The following is an 8,001-nucleotide window of genomic DNA, read 5'->3' as shown; positions in this document are numbered from 1 at the left end:
TTTTTCTGCTTAGAGAAAGCTCAACTTCTACATTTATTAATGATTGGAAAACTGTTATGGACTTTTTGCTGAAAAAAGATAAAAAAGGAACTCCTGATTTTGGACTTGATGATTAGAAATGGTAGATTATGAAAAAAAGGAAATTAGAGAGAGAATTAAAAAATGCATTAAAAACCACTGTCCAGAAAATCCAGATCATGTTTTTTGTAAGCTTTTCTTTTTGTTTCTTTGTCTTTCTTTTCAAATTCTTTTTATTCTTCCCTTACTATATTTCTTTATTCTTTTTACATTCAACTTAAATTGTTTTTCTGTTGAAAACCACGTTAATAAAAATTATTAAAAAACAAAACAAAATCAGTGGCTTACTACGGTACATACATTGCAAGACAACTCAACCACATTATGGCTTAGTTAGTATGACAGATGAAGCCAGTCTTGAGGAACAAACAGCACTTTAGACTGATGTGGACAACAGTTCATTCAATAAGTCATGCTTACATTAGGAGCATACTTGAACCCAGACACATAGGCCTATTCCTCAGATTTCCACTAGTTGTTTCTCGCCATTTCTTCTGCGGAAAAGTCTGTTGTCGATAAGAGTTCTTAGGCAGGGGTGAAATCCAGCAGGTTCTGACAGGTTCTGGAGAACTAGTAGCGGAAATTTTGAGTGGTTCAGAGAACCAGCAAATGCCACCTCTGGCTGGCCCCAGAGTGGGGTGGGAATGGTGATTTTGCAATATCCTTCCCCCTGGAGTGGGGTGGGAATAGGGATTTTGCAGTATCCTTCCCCTGGAGTGGAGTAGGAATGGGGATTTTGCAATATCCTTCCCCCTAGAATGGGGTGGGAATGGAGATTTTGCAGTATCCTTCCCCTGCCGCGCGCAACAAGCCACAGAACCGGCAGTAAAAAAATCTGAATTCCACCTCTGTTCTTAGGTACATCGAACCATCACGTTGTAAAGTAAACGGGTCCATTAGTAGATAAACAGTTGCAAGACGAGGCGAGATGGTGGAACTATATTCCCAGCCGGCTCAGCTGTTTCGAAAGTTGAGGGTGCAATTCTTGGAAGCATTACGGTACCGCCTGAGCCTTTCCTAGGTTTTGTGCCAGAAGCGCGGGTGGTGGTGGGGAGGGGGGGGGAGAAGGCGGGGTTTCCAACGTGGCAACCGCTCAATAGGAGCCCAGAACGCCAAGTGCATCAGCAAAGGGAGGGCGGGACCAGAAGTGGTCTGTTCTAGAAAGCGCGGAGAGTCGCGTTGCTTGTTCTTAGGCGCGGACGCCGCTTCTTCTCCCCGGGCTCAGGGTTCAACCTGTGGGATTCCTTGTACGTTGCGACCGTCGCATCGCCAGACTCAGCGTTTGTTTTGCGCCTTAGCCTCCGCCATCCCCGGAGCTGTTGCTGCTCCCACGCTTCCCTAGCTCTCCTTCTGCTTTGCTGCTTGCCCACAAGCTCTCCCGGCTCCTACTTGACCCGTCCCCAGCTGACATGCGCCCTCTTCCTCCCCCCCCACTCCTTTGCCCTTGCGAGGCGCTCGCCGCGCGATCCTATACGTGCCCGCCGAGCGGTAAGACACCCTCCCCCTCCCGTCTCTCTCTCTCTACCCCTGAGCGAAGCGGCGGCACTTGCGCCCAAGGCGAGCGTGTCTAGAGGATGCCTCCAAAGCCATCCCCTGCATGGCTCTTGCAAACCCCTGCATGGCAAGCTATAGAAACCGCGCGCCGGCGAAACCCCCCGAGCTGCCGGCGACGCTTTTAATGTAGCTTGGTTAGGAGCAGCGGAGAAACGGCGGGGTTGGGAAAAATGACTTCATCCGCCGAACCCGGCTGCAGCCTTGCAATGTTTCCGCGCCATAATAATAATAATATTTTTTTAAAAAACTCCTGCTTAACTTAATTTTCAGGTAAAAGGCCGGAGAACGGACGAGGCGAGCCACGGTGGTTTCTCCAGGTAACGCTTGGAAACGCTGCCCGGGGGCGATGTCGGGGAGGGAAGAAGGAGGGAGGAAGAAGAAGGCGTCGGCGGCAAGAAAGATATTTCTGGAAAAGCCTCGGCCGGGGAATGTTGTTGGACTTGTGAGGCGAAGTCCAAAGTTTGGGAAAGCCTTTTTAACCGCGCGGGGACAGGCTTAAGTCCTGCCGCCCTCAAGAGCCTTAGCCCAAGGGAAGGTGGTCGCTTCTCTTCCTCTCCGCTTTCCTGAGTGGGAAAAACAACCACAACCCGCCCTGACCCAGGCTGCGCTTCAGAAGGCTTTTTTTGCCCGAGGATAGTCGTGTGTATCCGCACGTAGGCTGAGGTTTTCGATTTGCTACAACGCAGAAGGTGAGGGGGTGGGGGGAGGCGGAAAGCCAAGTTTCAGGAGCCAAGTTGACATTGGAGGCCAAGCAACATGGTAATCTAGGAAGGAGAGAGAAAAGAAGTGGGTCCTATTTAATCTCCCAATTTGTGAAGGATGTTCCAGAAGGCAGGCAGGCAGGCAGCCAAATGGTCTTGCCCTTGCAACGAGCAATTCCTAATCTAAGCAAACAGTAAAGGCGGTGGATTTATCAGCTGTGCCTTGGGAAAGAGAAAGGAATTCAAGGCAATGTCCTATGGAGATTCTCAGTCATCCAGGTCATGGTTGTCCCTCTTTTTTTTCAAGAGGCAACTGGACTTTCTGGTTTTTTTCTTTGAAAGCTCAGAGCTGAAGAAGCTTCTTGGCTGAGAAGCAAAACGTCTTCAAAGAAAAACCAGAAAGTCCAGTTGCCTCTTGAAAAAAAGAAAGCACCTTTGGGACTTTCAGGGCAATGGTGGTTTTTCCTCTGTCAATTCCTCCAATAAAGTAGGACATTAGAGAGAAACCCTGGTGCGGTAGCGATACAAAGGCTTTTTCCTTCCGTGGCTTTAATTTATTCATTATGTTTAATCTGAGCAGAGGTGAAGGTTATTCTTAGGTATATACATTATGTCTCTGGAGTTCTTGTAGGGCAGGGGTGGGAAACTGTGGCCCTTTTACAAGCCAAGCTGTCTCAGGAATTCTGGGAGTTGAAGTCCACAGGTTGCAAAAGGGCCACAGTTGTCCACCCCTGTTGCAGGATAATGTCAAAAGTGAAGTTAGAGGGGGAAAGCCAGAAATCCTGACAATCACAGTGAGGTGTGTGTCTTTTTCCGCTTTCCACTTTCCAGTTCTGAAGTGCTTCAGAGAGGGTGTCTTGTTGCATTAAGATTTCCCAAGTAGGATATGATTCTAGCTTAATATGTGTGCAGCCAGCTATGGTTTATTCAGTGACCCATGACACATAAATCACCGTGGTTTAACAATTGCTCTGTGCAGCAGAGTTTTGGTTTATGAACGTGGAGGTTTGAGTTCCATTTTAGGACTTCATTACGTTATATAACTCCATAGAAACAATTTACAATCTGGTATTGCACGTCAGTACTGAGCTGAGACTAAGCTAGTCAATACATTTCTAGGATCTAATTGTTGGGTATGGAAAGCTGCATACAAGATAATGGCTTTAATGATATTTGGGGAAGAGACTTTCGCTGTGCTACAAGATACCACATTCTGTGTCCCTTTTATGACCATCTTTTTGAGGTCCGTGAATTAGAATATCATCCAGATGGCATATTTCACTGTCAGATTTATCTTTTGCCTTTCCTACATTCCAAAAACATGAAGTCAGGATTAAAAATTAACAGTGTCAGCTCCAAAACAAACAAACATTATTTATTAAGAAAAGCTTTTTGTAAACATTACTTGTTTATGGAACTTCCGTCAACGGGTGAAATTCAAAGAGTTTGTGTGTACGTGCATATGCCTTTAATTCAGTGTTGATTCCTGGTGACTGCATGGAGTAGTTACTGCAATTTTCTTGGTATAGTTTTTCAAAATTTGTTATTGCCTCCTTCCCACGGCTGAGAGAGATTGACTATCCAAAATTACCCAGCTGACTTTATCCCTAAAGCAGAACTAGAACCTTTTTAAAATGAAATTTGTTTAGTAAAATATGATTTGATAGATTAACAATAATTTGTTGAAGTATAATGTAAGTTTACAGTATAGACAGATTCAAACTTTGACATAGAGGTTCTGCTTTAACTAAACTAACTGTAAACTAATCAAGGAGAAAAGCAACCTGGAATTAAGGAGAAACTTCCTAACAGTGAGAACAATTAACCAGTGGAACAGCTTGTCTTTAGAAATCGTGGGCGCTTCATTACTGGAGGTTTTTAAGAAGAGACTGGACAGTCAGTTTTCTGAAATGGTATGGAGTCTTCTGCTTGAGCAGAGTGCTGGACTAGAAGACCTCCAAAGTCCCTTCCAGCTCTATTCTATTGTAAGATTCTAATGAGTAAGCAAATATGCAAATATCCAAAGCATATTTCTTCCTCTTTATTTTGTTTACTACTTCTGATTTCAATCTGTTTCCCTTTTATATCCCAATTCATCAAATCTGTTACTTCTAACTGAATATACTATATGTCTACTGCAAAAATCCAACTGTAGTTTTTCATGCCTTTCCTGTTATTTTTCCTGTTAACCATATATTTTTGCAGTTCAGATGCAGAATGCATAATCCTGGCCTAATTGGTATTATAAACATACAGAATAAATATTTCTGCCGCCTTGCGGTTTTTGGTTAAAATTGGATTTAAAGTATCAGAAAGTTGTAAGAGTGGAAGCTGCAGATAAATAAGACCCTTGAAGTGTGCCATATTTTAGACTTCCATGACCAGTCAAAGAGCAGCTAAGGCTGTGACATATTTTTTAAATGTTTTGGCTTAATGTGAGCTTAGGCACTAGGATTTGAAACCATTTATGCTTAGTATAATGTTGGAAGCTGAAGCGAATTTTGATTATCATTTCAAGACTGCTTAATATCCTAAGTAATTATTGCATTCTTCTTTGCATGACAAGAATGCCATTTTTGTATTTGATATTAATACACAGAAATTCAAATGGAAAGTATTCTTTTTTTGAGTCATTCTATCAGTCTCCTCTATTTTAGCTTGTTTACTATTAGTAACCTAGAGGGTTCCATGTTCAGGAAAAGATTAAAACCAGACTTATTTCAGCTAAGACGTCTTTCCAAAGTTTTTACAGCTGAGATTTTACAGAACGATTTTCAATATGATTTTCTTGAAAATCTTTTAATATTCCAAAGTAATTTATAGACATATCTGATAGAATATTGCACTGGACTGTGACCAACAAGTGCAATTACATATCTACTTCTCCAAAATTTTGGCTAGCTCTAGATGGAGAACACGACTAGCTTCCTTTTCATACTTGCAGTTTGAATCAACCAGATTTCTTCATATATTTGTCTTGGAGTTTTTCTTTTGGGAAAGGAGAAAGATAGAACAATCAAATTTAAAGTCATCAGAACAAAAACTTATTGCCGCTTTAAAATGTCTTCCAGAACTAATCCAGTGTTAGTATTTTTAAAGTTGCAGGGCCAAGAAGTTACAAGGTTACTAACTTTATTAAGTTTAACTCATAAGATGATTGGTATATGGTTCCATGGTATTCGAAAAAGCATTTGAGACACCACATACCCTAATATTTTTATTTTAAAAAGCACAAAAGGATTAAATGTTTGTTTAACATTTAGTTGTTTAATTGTTTGCAGATGTGCATTAAACTTTTGGCATGGGAGGTGGTGATGCAGGCATGCGGAAAGGATGAGTGTAGTGTTTTAGAGATGCAATGTTCAATTCTGGAGCAAGACGCCAGCTGGAAGACAGTAATCTTGGGGAAAGAGAAACGTTTAGTAAAGCTGTTGGCTTTAAGAGATTAGCACAGATATTTGGTTTTAGTAAGAATTGTGGGTATGCTGCTAAACAGCTTGTAAATTCTAAAGACTTTGGGAAAGGCCAGTGCCTTCTGATGATGGATGGATGGAGGAGAGAGAAAGAGATGGAGAGGAGAGAGGGAGAGAGAGGGAGGTATGGTCTCACATTGTTAGTTGCTATTGGTTTTTAAGCTGATTTATTTTTTGCTTGCCAGTTGTGCATCTAAAATTGCACCAAGAGGACCCTTCTCTTTAACAAGATACAGTCTCTGATCCTATAACTTTATGATTGCATTATTAGAAACTGCAGTTTCAGTTTTAGCAAACTTTGTTAATTTCTTTGTGCAACTGTTTAGACATTAATGGCTGTGTGCTGCGTTATTTTGAGGAGACAGCACATTTACAGTTATACAAGCTGTATACTCAATACTTTACATTGTAGCCAAGTGTCATTTCTTTAGTGTTGTCACATGAAAAGATATACTTAAATATTTACAAAATGTGAGGGGGTGTACTCACTTCTGTGACATACTGTAATATTCAGTGCTGAGCAATACATTCAAATGTGGCCCCAAAGTTAGTTAAAAAGAATCAATTTGTTCTTTGAGACTCCCAAAGATTAATTTTGCAATGTTTTAGATTTTCAGAATACATTTATTGTTGCTTTTGTTTTCTTCAGTTTACAGCATTCTTATGCAATATCAATTATCCTTAGTGTTATCTCCTCTCACTTTAATTACTCATAAGGCGTTAACAGTATCTTTTAAACTGCACATTCCATTGAAACGTCTTTTAGTTTGCAATTCTATGTGTAATTTATATAGGAGTAAATCTTAACTGAATTCAGCAGAGTTTTCTTCTAAGCAATCAGATTATTTTCCACTGGAGCTGCACAAACTCAGAGCATCCACATTTTTTATTTTATGGTTTGGAACTTTATAGAAGCAAAAGGCAGGTATAAGTGAAAGAATAAAATAAAGAATTCATGAGCCACAGTGTAGTTTCTGAATGAAGTTGTTTCTACTTGCTGCTTCCATTTTTAAAAAAGTGTGGAAGCTTAGAGCAAGGCTTCTAAACTCATGTAACCTGAAATTGTTGTTTATGTAGCAAGCACTTCTTCATGGAATCAATATTGACTATACCCTTGAAACCAGTTGTCAGGTTTCGATGTCATCTCAAATAAATTGCACTCCCAAACAATTAATCTTTGCTGAAGTATTCCATTTATTGAGTATGACAGACCTGGCCCCGACTTAGTCGTAGCCGATACTAACCCTCTGACCCCCAAACCCTTCCCTTTCCGTTCCCCAATTCTCATCTTCTCATCATCTTCCAAGTCAGTCTCCTCAGCTTCTGACTTCACTCCATAGGAATGTTCCCCCCACCATCTCATTTTTTTTTCATTTCATTTCATTTTATTAGATTTCTATACCGCCCTACTCCCGAAGGACTCAGGGCGGTGCACAGCCAAACAATAAAAACATACAATACAAAATTTAAAAAATAGAATAAAATCAAATTAAATAATTTTGGCCCCGACAAATTTAAAACCCCAAACTTTTAAAACCAATTTAAAATTGAATATATAAATACTAAAAGATATTTAAAATTTTAAAAATCTTTTATAAAAGAGGGGGAAAATTAGGCCAGGCCGGCCTGGTGAAATAGTAAGGTCTTTAAGGCACGGCGGAAGGTGCGCAGATCCGGGATCCTCCGTATCTCTGGGGGGAGCTCGTTCCAGATAGTAGGTGCCCCCACAGAGAAGGCTCTCCCCCTGGGGGCCGCCAGTCGGCATTGTTTGGCTGACGGCACCCGGAGGAGCCCCTCTCTATGGGAGCGTACCGGCCGGTGGGAGGCTATTGGTGGTAGTAGGCGGTCCCGCAAGTACCCGGGTCCTAAGCCATGGAGCGCTTTAAAGGTGGTAACCAAAACCTTGAAGCGCACCCGGAAGACCACCGGGAGCCAGTGCAGCTCGCGCAGGAGCTCCTAGGGGATATTATCTACATCTCCTAGGGGATATTATCTACAAAGAAATAAGTAGGTGAAAAGTCAAGTCTCGTCTTTTTATGGCAGCATCAGAATGCTGACACCAGTATTATGTGTCACCTGTGATTTTGGGTCTGGCATTTACCGTATTTTCCGGCGTATAAGATGACTGGGCGTATAAGATGACCCCCGAATTTTCCTGTTAAAATATAGGGTTTGGGCTATACTCGCCGTATAAG

At 41.6% G+C, this 8,001-nt stretch overlaps 1 protein-coding gene across 2 annotated transcripts in view; it reads left to right on the top strand.

The window, feature by feature from the left end:
* The first annotated feature begins 1,251 nt into the window (after positions 1-1,251).
* The window catches only part of P4HA2 (prolyl 4-hydroxylase subunit alpha 2), a 59,233-nt gene continuing 52,483 nt past the window's right edge, over positions 1,252-8,001 (top strand). For both annotated transcript variants that reach the window (XM_070933923.1, XM_070933924.1), the window contains exons 1-2: positions 1,252-1,325; positions 1,903-1,949. The gene's annotated coding sequence lies outside the window, so the exon portion shown is untranslated. The remainder of the gene's footprint in view (positions 1,326-1,902; positions 1,950-8,001) is intronic.

The sequence above is a fragment of the Pituophis catenifer genome, unplaced genomic scaffold, assembly GCF_029215685.1.
Source record: "Pituophis catenifer annectens isolate HBS135680 unplaced genomic scaffold, rPitCat1.0.hap2 SCAF_2, whole genome shotgun sequence".
Classification (NCBI taxonomy): domain Eukaryota; kingdom Metazoa; phylum Chordata; class Lepidosauria; order Squamata; family Colubridae; genus Pituophis; species Pituophis catenifer.
This window is presented reverse-complemented; position numbering and strand designations above follow the sequence as displayed.